Consider the following 17,703-nt stretch of genomic DNA (forward strand, 5'->3'; position numbering starts at 1 on the left):
TGTGCCAGGAAGTATGCTACATGATGCAAAGAGCCCAACCCCTTTTAGCCACTCTCCACGGGAACCTCAAGAAAGAATATTAGCAAAAGGAAACAAAACAAGTGGGCGAGCTAGGTTTTCTTTCCAGGCCAAAAGACTCAGGGCTTATTTTTGCACAAGATCAATTAGGAGAAAGAGAAATCTGTGCATAAAATCTCGTGGCAGCTGACACAAGCATCCCTGTGCCCTGAGCGACTTCTCAAGTAGACCTTCCAGTGAGCCGGAGTCGTCGAGACAGAGGTCATTCTCCACACCCACCGTCAACAGAGCACAGACTGGGTGATTTTCCTGTGTGAGGATGGTTTGAGTTTGACCCACTCTATCTAGGTTGACTTGTGATCAGCAGCAGCTCTCCTGGGAAGTTAGAAGTTGAGTCTGAGCAAGACTAGTCCGTCCTTCATGAAGGGCCAAGGCAACCCCTCGGTCTTGGCCTCCGTAACACTGTTCTCATTGGTTAACCAGCTCGGGATCGAGTGAACTCACTGCTTTTTTTTTCTTCCAGGTTTCTTACCACACAGAAGTCTTCTCACCTCCAGGTTTTTCTCACTGTGCTCTCGTGTGATCCCCTTTCTGAAAGAGCAGCTCCTTTTCAGCCCTTCCTTGGCTGCAGAGACTCGGACATCTGTATTAAGTCACCAAGGTCTCTTGGGCTCGGCTTTCGAGACCATCTCACAGGCCAAGCCAAGTTTTGGAGGAGAGTGAAAATGAAAGCAACACGTGTGGCCAGATGTGTGGGGGGTTCGGCCTTTGTGATACTCCAGAGTCTTCAGGGCCATCTGTGCTCTGCAGATGGTAGGTCCGCAACTCAAGAGCAAGAATATTGTTTTTGCACTTCTCACTTGTAGCAGAGGCTGCTAAGAGACTTTCCCAGGAATAGGAGCTTCTTCCCCAACCCCTCTTTTAAATTGGGCCTGTGGCCTGAAGACCACAGTGACCTTCCCCCTTTGCAATTGGCTAAGCACTAGTCAACCAGGTATGGGAAGTGGTATGGGCTAATTCTGGGAAAATTTTTAAAGGAAAGGAGTGTGCTCTTATCCTCCCTGCTTTTCTTCTTCCTGCTGATGGAATGCAGACACGATGGCCAGAATGAAGGCAACACTTTTGGTCCATGAGGACAAAGCCTATACCATAGGATAGTGGTTTTCAACCTTTTTGGTCTCAGGACTCCATTTGCACTCTTAAGTATTCTTTTTCTTTAATAAATTTATTTTTTATTGGTGTTCAATTTACCAACATACAGAATAACACCCAGTGCTCATCCCGTCAAGTGCCTCCCTCAGTGCCCGTCACCCATTCACCCCCACCCCCCGCCCTCCTCCCCTTCCACCACCCCTAGTTCATTTCCCAGAGTTAGGAGTCTTTATGTTCTGTCTCCCTTTCTGATATTTCCCACACATTTCTTCTCCCTTCCCTTATATTCCCTTTCACTATTATTTATATTCCCCAAATGAATGAGAACATACAATGTTTGTTCTTCTCCACAGCAAACTCGTCCAAAAGCTTAACCAAAAGGTTAACCAAAAGCTTTTACGTGTGTAGGTCATATTTATTGATATTTATAGCATTCAAGAATTAAAACAGAAAAATTAAAAACCCAAGTGTATATAAGCACATATTCCATTAGCTTTCAGAGCAACATCATGACACATCATGGAACCTCTAGCGCACTCCACTGTGTACTCACCCTTGAGACAACAAGAGTGAAAAAGGAAATGACATCTTAGTATCATATAAAAAGAGTTTTGATCTCACAGAACTCATGAAAGGGTCTTGGGGAACCTCAAGATCCCTCGGAGAAGACAATGCAGTGAACTGGAAGGTGTCTCAGTGTTGGAGGAATTTGTGGAGCAAGTGAACACTTCATCAGATGTAAACAGTTGACCTTCAGACTCTTCATGAGAGAAAAAATTAAGCTTTGGAGATATTGCTACTTGGGGCCTTGTGTCCCTTGTGGAGCAACCTAATCCTAAACAGCACACTCTCCTTAGAGGTTCAACGAGACCTGAACTGTCTCCTGTGACTGTGGCCCTAATAGCCTCTGATTTTCCTCTCCTCAGAAGCTAAAAATAACATGTGCATTCTCATGCAATTTGAACAATTGCATTTGGAAAAAGACAAAAATCGGGGCAGGGTGGCGGGGGAAGGCATTCCTCTTTCTCCTTTGTCAGTTTTTAAGTAAGAATGCTGTCTTCACTTTGACCTCCACATTGAGGGGAGACATAAATGAAAAGTCTGAACCACAGGACTCATCTTTCAGTGCAATTTTACTACCTTGTAAAAACCGTTCCAGAATATGAATGCACGAAACAGGTCAGGGTTCACATTAATCTCCCCAACACCCCAGTAACACACATCCCTGCTCTGCAAAGGAAGCTGAAACATGGTGGAGCTTGCCAATCATTATCATAGCGAGCTTTCCATTTTCAGAGCATCCACTCAATAAACTTAGGAAGTAGGTAAGTGCTGTTGGTACTCCCATCTGAGCATACCTAAGTCCTTTACGGATCCTAAACTCATTAATATCCTTCCAACATCTCCCTGAAACTTGCTGTGTATGCGGAAGCGAGAAGTAGGTATGTGGGGGAGAGAAACAGCTTCAGATTAGAATGTCCAGCTGGGACCCTCTTCTCCTACTCCCACTAAGAACTCTTGCCTCAGATACCAATTATATTCAGGGAAGAATCTGCTACAGCTATCTCCTCCAGGATGTGTCAGACATAAACCCAATGAAACAGCACTTCCAGGCCCAGCAAGCTTCGAGCTTCGTCCTGCATCCCTGTAGAAGCACCCTTTTGAAGAAGTACTAAGACCCGTTCAATGGCCCCTCCAGGCTCTCAGAAGGCATTCTCCGTAGGTTTGAAGAGAAGGAAGAGCCACCAATCCACTCATTCTCCTCTAATAACTCCAGGTGGTTGGGAAAATTACTGACCCCCACCCCATATTTAGTGATAGATCCTGCTGCAAACTTGACATGACAAAAACAAACAAACAAAAAAACCAAAAACTTGACATGACATTTATAGCTTGCAACATATTGCCATGGGAAATGTTCCAATGTTATTATCCATCCATGGATGCAGTTTAAGATTTTTAAATGTTAGGGTTGGAGGGAAGAAATAGAAATAGGGCAACCTTTTGAGGGGTAGGCATGGTACTCCCAAAAGCATTTTGTAAGTCTATAAGTAACAAAATAGTCAAGTTAAAGATAGCAAAATTGGTCATATTACAAGGGGAAATGAACAAAGTAGGTTAACATAATTTTTCAGAATAATGAATTTTTTGAAAAATGAGTGTTGAGTTTTTCCTCACTTTGCTGCCGGACAGATAATTTCAGCAAGGTGAGAATGTGTGTCTTATTGAAGAATGAGCAAAGATAAACCTGGCATTTTACCTTAAAACGATTCGTAGAACTTAGTAATGCTCAATGTGATGTTAATATAGTAACATTACTCCTCTTTGCACTTTTATTTTATCTTTCCTTTTCCTCTTCCTAATTAAAAGACTTCTTTATGGGCAAAAAAATCCCCCTATAAAAACCCAGATATGTTTCAAAATTACAACCCATAAGTACCATAACAATTCACAATTGCTACAACTTTCTATGATGTATCAGTACTTGGAGTCTATGACTGACTTGACACTTTTACAGAGATGACTGGAATTCATGACAATCCACTGATTAAAATGGAGGCCAAGATAACAAACTCTTGTGTTCTCTATCATTACCACTGCATCCATCATCAACATTATTAAGCATCCATTTTATTATAAGTAACAAAGTCAGCTGGTGACTCTTAAAATAATACTTACACCTTCTATTGAGATTGTTTGCTATAAACCAAGGCCAAGTGTGGTCCTTGAACTGACATTGGTCCATCAACTGTTGTTACTGTTCCTGATCATGTGCGTTCAGAAATTGAGAGTGAATATTTGGGAACTTTTATAGCAATTTGACTTTGTCATGACATCCAAGCACATGATCAATGGACTTGTCTTGCTGAACACTGTATAGAACTTCTGGAGCTGTCCAACTCCAATGGTGAGTCACGCTGGTGACAGCTGCCTCATAGTCTTACACAGTGGGAACACGTATTGGTCTCTAATGTACTAAAACTTAAAACTCAAAACTTTAAAAGAAATTTTATTTTTTAATGTTTTGTTTTATTTCTTTTTTTTTTTTTCTCAAAGATCTTATTTATTCATGAGAGACAGAGAGAGAGGCATAGACATAGGTAGAGGGAGAAGCAGGCTCCTCACAGGGAGTCCAATACAAGACTTGATCCCAGAACCCCAGGATCACACCCTGAGCCAAAGCCAGATGCTCAACCACTGAGCCACCCAAGCGTCCCTAAAAAGATTTTTAAAAAATAACCACAGAAAATTTGAGATGCACTGCAGTAGTCCATTTTGTTTTTTTTTTTATTTTTAAAGATTTTTATTTAATTATTCTTGAGAGACACAGAGAGGCAGAGACATAGGCAGAGGGGAAAGCAGGCTCCCTATTGGGAGCCTGATGTGGGACTTGATCCCAGGACCCTGGATCACGCCCTGAGCCGGAGGCAGACACTCAACAACTGAGCCACTCAGGCATCCCTGCAGTAGCCCATTTTAATTGTGACATCAGTCTGAGCCTTTTATTCTCTATAGAAGTATTTTGCTGATGAAAAGAGCTGAGTATAGAGGTTAGAATTTCTAATAAGAGAGTCCCCTTGGGCAAACCTGTCCTTCCGATCTGGGGAGCAGGCATTTGGGAGAGAACTGAAGTTGGTTTGGTGATAAATCTGAGTCTTGCCCTGGGGATTGTCAGGTCATAAATAGAACATGAATGGAAATCTATCATGTAGACTCAATCCTAAGGCCAACAAATTTAGTTCCCTGGATGCCTCCTGACCCTCAACTTCTTGCTTCCAGAAATCTCAACTTAAGGCAAAATACCTTCCTTTACAAAACTCTTTTTAGGAACAATACTTTAGAGAAGATTCAGTCCATTCTTTTGTCGTTGAGTGACTCAAGAATGCCCACAGCCAGCTTGCTCATCTAGAACAAGTATCAGAGGTGCTTGCTGATATTGATGTGATGGTGGTGAGCTCAAAAAGAGATCTCCCTGATACCCATCTTAGTCAATGGATTTCTTTGATTATTTCCGGGGTCTAAATTTTTTAAAGTGAGTTTGGGTCATATAGTCATTCAGAGGATCTGCCACAAAAGGGCATCCAGGAACCTTCAAAGGCTGGAGGTATGGAACTCAATGCCATGTTCCACGTCATCTCCTTAGCCTCTTCTTCTGCCCTTGGATCTTCCAATAGCCAAGTTGGAACCCAATTTCCAAGAGAAAAATATTCTAAACCACAGTTCAAGAATAGTAGGCTTGTAATTAAGAAAATATTTTTGATCCGTACACAGAAAACCCAACACATGTTAAATGCATGGAGAAACAGACAAAGGAGAGCTGAACACCTGATACATTTCATTTTTAAAAGTATGCAGATTTCTAAGGAAATGTCCCTGCTGCGGGTATCATAAACATTTACCTTTAGTATTAATCAACAGTCAGGTCCGAGAGAGAGGAATCGTGTGAGGAACATTTCTTCAGCCAGAGTGCTACACTCTGCTCTGCTCTTCAGTACTTTCAGTGAATTGTGAGACAACAGTTGAGTATCTCCTAGTGTTGAATCATGATGGAAAGAATAAAAATTCAAGAATTGTCTTGTAGGCAGAGGTTTGGATATAATTGGGTAGGACTCAGAAGATGGTAGCTCAGCTTCATTCACATTTTAAAGTCTCAGAATAGTGAATTTTAAATTAAGGTTATGTCTATTGATTGATTTGGATAAACTTAATTAAAAATGTTTTTCCTAAATGTCCTTTGAGCCTAAGTGAAGTTTGCTAGAACCCTTCCCCTGAATAACTTATCAATATAGAGACAGAACTTTCCTTCCTTCCTTCCTTCCTTCCTTCCTTCCTTCCTTCCTTCCTTCCTTCCTTCCTTCCTTCCTTCCTTCCCTTCCTCCTTCCCTCTCTCCTTCTCTCCCTCTTTCTTCTCTCTTTCCTTTCTTCCTTCCTTTTTTCTTTCTTCCTTTATGTCTCTCCCTCTTGCCTTAAGTCTTCCTTTCTCATCTTTCTTTGTCTTGGCTTCTTTCTATTACTTCTTTCCCTTCATTCCTTCCTAATCGTCTTTCATTCTCTCTTTCCTTATTTCATTTAAAAAGAAAAATCTGGGTTTGTGGGCAAAACTCTTTTCCCAGCTTGGCTCCATGCAAGACTTATTCATTAGCTGTAAGCTCTGAAACCAAAGGAAAACAAAAAAAGCTTACGATCGTTTCTTATTTCCAAGGCAATAAAATGTCTTGATAGAACATAACTTAGTAAAATTAGTAAAAATGTTAAACTTGCCCCCTACTAGCACTTTCCTTTGCAAAGTTGCTCTGTTCAAGTTTCTTTAAAATCTCAGAAGCATTAAATCTTCATTAATATAAGCCCAGTGTGTTTATGGTGTCAAAATATGTTTTGGAAAAGCCAAAAGCAACCGTTACACAAGTTGCCTTATTATCAATAATCTAACATCATGCCTTTTATGTGTCATTTCTTTACACAATATACTATCATTGATGACTTTTAGCAAATACATCATGGCAAAGGATTACTCTCATCAGAGGCAGCCTTTGAAAAGGATATGCTAATTTCTAGGGAGCAAGAAAACATCAAAACAGTGCCAGCAAATAGCCAAGGGACTTTTATATCTTAATATCCTTCAGAAGTGCTTTATCTCCTAGTGCAACGTGTATCATAGTATAAACAGGAAATGAAACAGCCCCAGCATCAAAGAAGCACCGGCCATGGCTGTAATTTCAGATCAGGTTTAATAAAGGTTATCTCCAGTAGGCTAATCAAACAAAAGGGTGCATGTTTTAAAGAGCCATTTGATAATTTCCATTTAAGATGCCCTATCAAAGAGATCCCAACAATGTCCTAGGACTCCTGCTGAATCTCTGTACCTTCTTTCCAATGTGACTTCCTTCATTGGTTGCAAGGCTGTTTTGATGTCCTAATTTTTAGGTGATTCTAATTTTGAAATGATCAGCTCATCAGAAGTTGGCCTACTTTTATACAGGCCTTGTTTATGAGCCCAGGAATCAAAAATGGAAGAGAGTCTGGCAAGGCACCCAGCCATTCTACCCAGGTCCGCAGCCAAGTAAAGGCGAGTCTACCTGTCTGTGAAGATCCTTGGTGCCACCAGTAGCTTAAGCCCGCAGCAGTGCATGGCTTTTCACCAGACCGTGAACTTGGGAGCAACCACAAAGAAAAAAAAAAAAAAGAGTCCTTCTTCTATGAACTATTAAGTAGTACAACCCTTGAGGTTCTGCCTTAGGTGCCAAAACCAGCTCTTGGTATTCCCATGTCGGCAAATGACCAAGAAAAGGAATCCAATCTTTTCCCCCACTCGGTGCTGAAGGAACATAAATGCTTTTGACAGTCAGGAGCCTGGAGATACGCAGACAGAGAACAGAAGGCAGATTCTTCAACAGCAGATGCGGGCTTGTGCAGAGGGTCTTTCTGTTGACTGTGGTGACACAACACTGCACCCCCTTAACCCCCATCCCCCAACCCCCACCTCCTGTCCAGCCCTGACTCCTCCCCACTCCCCTCGCTTCCCAGCTGGGAAGGGACCACTCCCAACATTTGCAAGTCAAATGTACCCATTGAGCTCCTCCCAGAGGATGACCATGTTGCTGCCAGAGGACAGCTGGGCCACCTGACAGGCAGTGTGTGCCCCTCCTTCTCACCAGGGAGCACGAGTCAGGGAGGAAACTAGGCCTGGCTTAGCTGGGGCCCCAGTGTGTCCCTTTGATAATTTCCTCCCTTCAAAGCATTTCCAACAGAATTCAGTAACCCGTGGCCAGTTTTTCGGTTTAGTCTGCTCTGGGAGGGATTGGGGTGGAGTGGGCGGGGTAGTCTCAGGCTGGAGACACCCACAGTTTTGACTAGTTCCCCTTTTAGCTCAGTATCCCAGCTCTCAGCCCCTCCAGAGAGGAATTCCTGCTTTCCCCCAGGCCTTGACCCCAGCTCCTCTGCAGACCTCAGGGAGGTGTGGGGAGGGGGCCCTCTGGCACATTGCCTGCAACCCATCCATCTCAGCCCATCGGGAAGGGCCGGGCCGTGTGGTCCCCCAACCCCCAGCTGTTGCCATGACAAGCCTCTGTGCAATGGGGGTCCAGGCAAAGCAGACACTGGTGGCCAGGGCAAAGAGGGTCAGAGCCATGGCTGGGGCGATGCCATATGTGAAAGCCCACAGCTCGGGGCTGAATCAGCCAACGGTTGCCCATCGAGACCCCTCCAGCTCATTGTTGAAGCAGCTGGAGGGCGGAGGGCATTTCGTGCTTTGTTGAGAGAGATTCTGGCTTTTTCATCTCTTCCCTAGTCCTCCGGCCCCCAACAGAGGCCTAACTATGCCCAGCCCAAGTGCGCCACATGGCTACGAGCCCGGGGCTACGTGAGAGCAATGTCGATGGCCTGGAGTCCCAGAGCTGAGTCTCCTGTCCCCGTGATGGTCCACACACGCCCCCTCCCCCCTTCCCAGGCCCGGAGTCTAGCCCCCACCAGCAAAACTCAAACTTGACAAATTCCCACAACACAAGCAACCCAGCCCATCCGAATTCCAAACCTGCCCTGTAATCTCCCCACCCTTATATTCTGTGTGTAGGAATCTGATAAAACAAAAACTCAATCACTCCCACAAACAATGCGGGCTGCACCATCCATTCAGGATAACAGATCAAAGGCACCAAGGACAGACAGAGTCATAAACATCAATCTCAAGCCCCCAAGACTTTTATCCCTCGATCTTAACCCCCGCCCATTACAGGCAAGCGTGCACAAATGGAGTGTGGAGACCCTGGGACGACTTTCAGGACAAGTGTAATTCCCATCTGTGGAAGCCAGCCATGGGAAAAGTTCAAGGGAAAACAAGCTTGTCAAACTCAATTTTTAAAGGCTTGCTTATAACTGTAGTTAAGCTTTTAGTTTTTTCCTTCCTTGTAACTTAACGTAACTTTTAGCAACAGGGAGGTTGAAACCCTAAGCGACTGTCTGGTACCATTATTTTTTATCTCATTTACTCAACGAGTATTTTGAAGAAGGTTTCTTTTTGCAAAACCACAGAGGGACACCTAAGAGAGTTCAGAACCCACCCTGTTTTACAGGAATATAATATTCTTAGCCCTCAAAGAATTGTAATGGCAATGGATCATTCTCCGTGCTGTGCGGCCATGCCAGTTTCTTTGGGGAATCAAAGGGACCTATAAAAACTTGGCCGCATCAAAATTTTAATCTAACTCTGTCATTTATCAAGTGGGAGTCTTGATTTCTTCTTTTAGGATTGCCACGCGAATGGAGTTGTCAAAAATTATAATGGCAAATTCATTGAGTACTTATTAGGGAATAGCACAGGGTATCCTATGCACAGGATTAGGTGCATAAAGTTTTCTGATTTAATCCTGTCAGCCACACTATAGGGTAGGTACTATTAGTATTTATATTTAAAAATGAAGGCACTAAAGCACAGAGTGGTTAGGTAAGGTACCCAAGGTCACACAGCTACCTAATGGTGCAAATGAAATTTGAATCCAGACACGCAGAAACAGCAAATTATAGTATGGAAGGGCAAGTACAAAAATCTAAACCCGTGCCAACCAAAACAGTAGTCACAAACCAATGTGAACAGCACAGACATAAAACATTTCCATCGTTGCAGAAAATTCTATTGGTGCTAAGTGCTGGTTAAACAGCAGAATGTTTCCTAGCAGTGGAATTATATTTTTCTAATAATATCTTACATGAAGGGCGCTTCGGTTCAGGTCATGATCTCAGAGTCCTGAGATCAAGCCCCACATCAGGCTCCCTGGGAATCTGCTTCTCCCTCTGCCCCTACCCACCCCCCCCCCATGCTGTCTTTCTCTCCTCTCTCTCTCAAATAAATAGATAAAATCTTTTTTTATAAATTACACTAAACCTCAGCATATCAAATAAACAAAAGGGTCACAATGGAATAATACTCAGCCATCAGAAAGGATGAATACCCACCATTTGCTTCGACTTGGATGGAACTGGAGGGTATTATACTGAGTGAAATAAGTCAATCAGAGAAAGACAATCATCATATGGTTTCACTCACATGTGGAATATAAGAAATAGTGAAAGGGACTCTAAGGGAAAGGAGGGAAACTGAGTGGGGAAAAATTATAGAGGAAGACAAACCATGAGAGACTCCTAACTCTGGGAAACAAAGGGTTGTGGAAGGGGGGAGGGGGTTGGGGTGACTGGGTGACAGGCACTAAGGAGAGTACTTGATGGGATGAGCACTGGGTGTTATTCTTCTGCAAATTGAATTCAAATTTTAAAAAAAGAAATCTCTAAATATCTCTATTTAAATGATTCAAACCTAAGCAAAATGTTTACTTAGAAGATAACCCTTCTAATCATATATGGACTGCTTCTTATGTACCCCTGTATTCTTTAATTACTGATTCTTCTACATATGTCAGGTACACAGAAAACTGCTGTGGAATAAAAGGCAATAGATTTCATAAAAAAACAAAAACAAAAGTGTCATTGAAATTAGTATGCATGTATTTTATAAAGTCAAATTAACATTTGCTGATTACACAATCTGTGAGAACCATGTTTTATACGTGTTAACTTATGCCACTTACTTTCAAACATTTTCACTGTGAAATGTTACCTTTACACACACACACACACACACACACACAAAGCATAGAACATAAATGTACAGTTTAATGAATAATTATAAAGTAAACACCCATGTAACTGATGCAGGATCGCTGGATCTAAGGACCCGGAGGAGGCGGGGAGTCCAGCAGATAGAAATCAAATGTGAGCCAACAGGAAGTGAGAGCAGAGTTTATTGAAGGTACGTACAGAGAGAGTGCAGATATAGACAGAGTGTCTGGGAGGCTCGGAAAGGAAAGGAGGGTGAGCCTCATCCTTGCTTGGAGTCTTGGGTTTTTACTGAGGATTGTGGGCCAGCATACGTGTCTTCTCAGGCATCCAGGAACCAAGATGAGTGTTTAGGTGTTCCCCATAAGTCACTTATGCCCTGGAGCCAGGGGTCTTGGTGAGTCAATAGTCTTGGAAAATGTTCATGGTGAACTTGCCCAGTCACTCCTTAGATGTTATCTGTTGTGCTGGATGACTCCAAAGAAATCATTAACTCCTTGACCTTTACAAGGAGGACCTACATTATCTGTACTATAAGATGTGTGTAAGGTGGGGGTGCAGGTCGTAGTGAGAATAGAAGCAGGAAAAGTTGCAAAGAGAGTCGTCCTTTATGGGATCTTTCAGTTTCCCTGTCTCAGAACCAGCACCCAGGTCAAGAAATTGAACTTGCCAGGACTTGAGACACTTCTTTGCCTGAACCCCTTCTCTTCCCAATCACATTTCCTTTCATCTCCCAGAGTTTACCATCACCACGAGGCTGTTTCAATGGATGAAAACAATGCGGAATTGAGGGGGTATGGATACGGGATCTGCTCATAAGCGAAGAATGGTTACTATGTTTTTAATTGGTTGGGAAAAAAAATCAAAAGAACAGTGTCATGACGTGTGAGCATAAATGAATTTCAAATTTCAGCCTCCACAAATAATTATTAGAATGAAGCCATATTCCTTGCTTTACATATTATCTGCAGCTGCTTTTTGTGCTACCAGCTAGAGTTCAGTACCTCTGATAGAGATTGCATGTTCCACCCAACTGCTGGGATTTACTCTCTGGCCCTTTACAGAAAATGTTTGCCTACCCCTATTCTAGATGACAATTCACTCTTAAACCAGCTTCAGCATCCAATATGTAAGTTATTTCCGTACTTTCATTTTGGTTATAGAGTAACACGCAACTCCTGATTCACACAGGTAAGAGGTTGACAGTGGTTTGGCTTTTACACAACTCACCTTGCAATTTCGGAATACTCTTTAATTAAACTGGCCTCAAGACTCAGAAGAGAAGTCGCTTGAAATTTTATTCCCAAGTTGAATCCCATACCCTATCTAACCTTGGCTTACATTCTTTATCCTAGATAAAGAAGCGAGAGAAGAAGCACCCTTCACTTAGAATAAGACCAAAAAAAAATTCTATAATAAAATATTATCGGGATGACATGTTGTAAGTTTACTTGTGATTGTGTAACAGAAGATAAGGCGATGCCAAGAACATGCGCGGAGCAGATGTGCTTGAGTTCTGCTGGCTGTTGCTGCGGCCAAGTGCTATTTTATGTGAGCGAACATGCCAGGCCCGAATTTACAAAAAGACCAGCTCATCCTTTCTAGTCAGTGACACATTGCCAAAAAAGCTCAAATATATGCCCTCGCTAAGTGAAGACGTGGATGGTTTCTGATAGGTTACAATTCGGAAGATAGCACCCATTGCGTAGACCTGCTGGCTTTAAGTACAGTTTCTACAACTGTCTTAATTTTGTTTTAATTGAAAAGGAATGAAATGGCTGGAGAACTCCCAACCACTCACACATACTCCACTAGAGTGTTTCTATGATTAGAGAAAGAGTTGGAATTTGTTGTTAAGCATCCTTAGGCAGTCATTCTCAAAAAGCATAATCCACATCCTTGTGTATCAGAATTGGGGAGGGAGACGTTATTTTCATAACACGGACAACCCAAAGTCAAGCCCAACAAAGCCTTGGCTGTTGAGGTGCGCATTGAAAAAGGTTGCGAAGCACTGCGCTGGGGTTGGGCCAGTTGTCATTGGCCAGCTTGATGCAGGGAGGGATAAATTAGCTCTAGCAGACCATGGCTTTACCCTCAGAGCAGCCCTGCCTTCTCAAGCATCTCCTAACGCTCCCTGGGCATTCCCGTTCTCTGCGTCCATCCCTACCACTTCCCTTCCTTATGGACCACAGCTTTCCTGGTCTGGGGCTACTCTTCCCCTAGGCCCTCCCAGTGCCTGGCCCAGCCACACCTCCTCTCCTGCAGACCGATTCTGGGGGGCCCTATTTGTACCAGGTGAACACCACCAACAGAAGCTGGCCTGAGATCATGAGTTCTCCTGTTGTCCTGCTCCAGAACTTAAATTTCCATGGGGTCTTCGGGAGGCAATGAAGGCTGATTTCCTATGCATCATTGTGCTACCACCATGATTTTTGCTCTGTATGAGCCTCAAGAAATTTTACCCAAGTACGTATTTCTTTTAGTATATCATTACTTTTTAAATTACTGAAATATTGATTTTATTTATTTATTTTTTAAGATTTATTTATTTATTCATGAGAGGCAGAGACATAGGCAGAGGGAGAAGCAGGCTCCATGCAGGGAGCCTGATGTGGGACTCAATCCCAGGTCTTCAGGATCATGCCCTGGGCTGAAGGCAGCGCTAAACCGCTGAGCTACCCGGGCTGCCCGAAATATTGATTTTAAAAGGAAACCATAGGGGCACCTGGGCAGCTCAGTTGGTTGAGACACTGACTCTTGGTTTGGGCTCAGGTCATGATATCAGGGGTCGTGGGATTGAGCCCCGAGTGGGACTCTGTGCTTGGCATGGAGTCTGCTTGGGACTCTCTCTCCCTCTCCTTCCATCCCTCCCCTCTCTCAAATAAATAAATAAGTCTTTTAAAAATTAAAAAAAAAAAAAGGAAACTATATCAGTGCCTTAAATGGAAAACAAGCAGGACCGCCAGGCAAGGAAGATAACTCATAAAAATAAAAGCAGAGGGAACAAAGTAGATTACGCCTGGGTGCTGAGGGTTCTGAGCCTGGGATCTGTTTGAAGAGAGAGATGAGCAGGTGAGAGAGGTGTTAACAGCTGCTCCCAGGGAGGCGGAGCCTTTCTCCTTGCCTGCCACCCGGATGATTGAAACAAAGTCCCCAGGAGTCAGGCCGCCCTGTGTGATTCCTCACCTCCCTGCCTGGGATCGCCTACATTCCACGCATTAGGAAACCACAGACACAAGCACAAGAGTCCAAGACTCGGAGATGCAGCTGCTCCTTGACCCTAGGAGTTCTGAGCACTGTTCCACCTCCCTTGTCCCTTCCTGTACAAGGACAGTAACAGCCCCTACTCCCGAGGGGATGTGAGGATTAAATGAAACACGACCCACCAGGTTCCTCACCCAGCTCCCAGCACGTGATAAGTGTGCCACAAATGCATTCATTTACTCCACGCGTATTTAAGGGCCACCTAAAATGGGCTGGGCACTGCTCTGGGATCCCACTGTTGGCAAAAACAGAAGGAACCGCCTGCCCTGGGGGAGTTTGATACTGCTGTTGACTGTGACTTCTGCAAACGTTCCAGTGGAGAGCTCTCAGATTACTCCTGGTCTTCAGAAGACAACATTTTAGTCAGAAAGAAATTTGGGGGCATGCCCAGGGTCTTAGCAGTTTTGTTTTCTGGGTGTCATGTCTTCTCCCCAACATCCTCAGTGACAGCTGAGCCAACATCCTTTGTGCGTAACCCTGAGGTGGTGGCATGAAGAGGTGGGGACTTTGGGCAGTGGTTAGGTCATGAAGGTGGAGGCCTTGCCAATGGGATTAGTGCCCTTACAAAGAGACCCCAGAGAACGCACCAGCCCTCCGTCCACTACAGGAAGGCAAGACAAGAAGGCAACAATTTGCAACCCAGAAGAAGACTCTCTCCAGAATGACCATGCTGGCACCCTGACGTCAGACTTCCAGCCTCCAAAAGTGTGAGAAATAAATCTTTGTTGTTTCTAAGCCACCCAGGCTGTGGTCATTTGTCATCCCAGCAGCCCCACACTGACACTGGGAATGGCTGGTGGAGGGCAGGTTCCTCTCACGGTGACAAAAAATCCAAAGCCATCAGAGGTCTCATGTGGACCCTCTGCCCTCCCCAGAGAAATGTCCCAGCTTTCCGAGCCACGCCTGAGAGTCACTCCGATACCCTGATGGAGTCACACACCCAGCCCCGAGCCAGTTGTGAGGCCAGGGGACAGAATGTGCCGATGTGGGCTAGGCCGGGGCAGTGCTGTCTCCCCAGCACCGGGTGGGTGGCAAACAGACCCAGGACTTTGGGGAAGGGCGAGAAGGAAAGCACTCGCTGCATAATAATGACATAATGGTTTGGACTAATTAGCAAACACTTGATTATTCCACTCCAAGGCACCAGCGGTCTCCTGCAGGGGTCACCAAACGAGATGCTGGAGTGTCAGAGAAGAAGGTCAGTGGTTGAAGCAGATGGGCAGGAGGCTGCTGTGCTCCGAGGGTGCACGCCGCCCCGAGCAACCAGACCCTGCTCCCAGCCTCGGGTAAGGCCTGCCACCAGAGAATGTGGGCCTCAGGGTGCCAGATTTTCGGATATTTCAAGAGTAGCCAGAAATCTGGATTTTTATACGAAATCTCCCCATCTGAAATGTTGGAAACAAATTCAAAATGTTTTGGATGCGACACGGGCCAAATAACACACATCTGTGGTCCAGACGCAGACTTGGAGTGCCAGTTTGCAACCTCTGCTACAGATCCACCCTGTGATTTTACAGGAGGGGAAACTGGACTGTTCCAGAGATACGGTCAGTGACTTACCTAAAGTCACGCAGTGGGTCATCCGCGGGGCTGGGACTGGATCCCCATCTCAAGGCTGCAGTGTGTTGCATTTTCCGACGGATTGCGCTCAGGAAGGAGCCACCGAGTGCCCAAACCAAGGATGGCAAACTGCCGGCAACCAGCCAAATCTGGCAGGTCGAGGGTTTTTTGTAAATAAAGTTTTATTGGAATGCCGCCACGTGCGTTTGTTTACACACTGTCTGCGGCTGCTTTTGCCATACGACAGCAGAACTGAGTGGTTGGGACAGAGACCATATGGCCCCCAAAGCTGAAAAGCTTTACTCTCTGATCCTGTGCTGCAGAAAAAGTTTTTTAATTCCCACTCCAGACCCTTGACATTTGCAGATGGCACATTTCTGGTTTCAACTGTTCATGAGCCCTCCCAATGGTCCAAGGAGTATCACTTAGGAACACATCTGAATCCTACTTAGTGGGACTGGTGGGTACACGTCCCAGGGTGGGGGGAGCAGAGGGTAAGCCCAGCAGCCGAAGCTTATCTCAACTTATGTAAGTCGTTCCTTCAAGATAATGAAAAGCAAGGTCACCACCAGCAGTACCAACTTCTCTATGCGAAATAGCCCCCAAAGAACAAAAAGAATTAAGTGGAAATGTGATGATTTTTATCAGTAAATAGAAATTTTAGATAAATGGTAGGATGTTGGTGATAACAGGGAACAGGACACACACACACACGCGTCACATCACATCACACCCCTCTTTGAAAACAAGAAACTGATTTGCCAAGCAAATTCAGAGAATGCCCAAGAGGCACAAAAATTGGACATCCAATGAACAAGACAGCATTGATGTGGATGGAAAGTTTGCTAACCCGCATGATGCTCCTCCAAGACTTTTGACTTTTGCAGAAAACATGATCTCAGGAGTATCTTAGGGCCTCTGTCAGAGGGGCCTCCATTCTCCTAGCCTCATGCTTCCACCGGCGTGGTGCCTGTCCTCACCTCCCATGTCATCTCCTCCCTGTCCCCCGAAAGCAGCCTGGCTGCTCTAACAGTGAGGTTGGCAGGAGGAACTGGGCATGCTCAGCTCAGCCTCCTGGGCTCACCTTGGCCACAGAGTGGCAGTGGCAGTACATTCCCATCTCTTCTCTGCTGCATGGATGGCTCTCTGCCATGGCAGGAGGGGGTCCACAGCTCCACCAGAGTGGGAGTGGGTAGGGGTGTCTAACTCATGGCTAACTATTAGAAAGCCCATTGTGACCATATGCCTAAACCACTCTTTTTAATCCAGATTTTATCACTAGTTATCTCCAGCTATCTCTTCTTTCTCTCTCTACCCCCTTCTCTTTCTCTCTCTCACTCTCTCTCTCTCTTTTTCAAACTTGGAAAAGAGAAAGAGGTGTTGTTTATTGGAGCAAGTGCTGGTAAGGTACCAGTACAGCTGTTTTTATAATACATGTTATGGGGGAAATGTCAGTTATGGCTGAACTCACGTATTTGGAGATTTTGATGTTTCCCAACCAAATGTCAAGCAATTTCTCTTCTCAACTTGGGCCCTGGCACTGTTCAGGGGCCATCAGCTGTCAAAGCAAGATAAGCCCAGCCCACAAGATGTTTATCATCTCCCCAAGAGTTAGCAGATGAGCAATATGTGTTCATTTAATGTATGTACTAAGTAAATCATTGAACAAGACACCACAAAATTGTTTAGTGCACTGTCAGCTGATATATATAAGCTCTTAAATTAAGTGGATTATGTGTCAGGCATCTGTTGTATGTGATTTGAATCCCAATGTAGCTACTGCTGCATGTCCCATCATCAAATATTTATGCAAATAAAAGTTTCTTGGAAGGAAAATTTCCCAAGTCCCACCCACCAAAAAGTAAGACTACGTTGCCTCAAATGATAGGCATGAAGGTGAACAACCAGAAAATAAAAGATACCTTTAAAAGCCTGTGTTCCTTGGACATCACAATCTTTCTTACAACCAATAGGCCATTCTTCACTCAGAATCAAATCCCTAAAGCTCTGGGAATCCACCAGAATGCATGGGAACTCTGGTGAAGATCATTCATAGGGTGATTTCTTCTGGCGTTTCATTCTAAGATCAACTGAAACCAAGCA

The sequence above is a fragment of the Canis lupus genome, chromosome 16 (genome assembly GCF_048164855.1).
Source record: "Canis lupus baileyi chromosome 16, mCanLup2.hap1, whole genome shotgun sequence".
Lineage (NCBI taxonomy): Eukaryota > Metazoa > Chordata > Mammalia > Carnivora > Canidae > Canis > Canis lupus.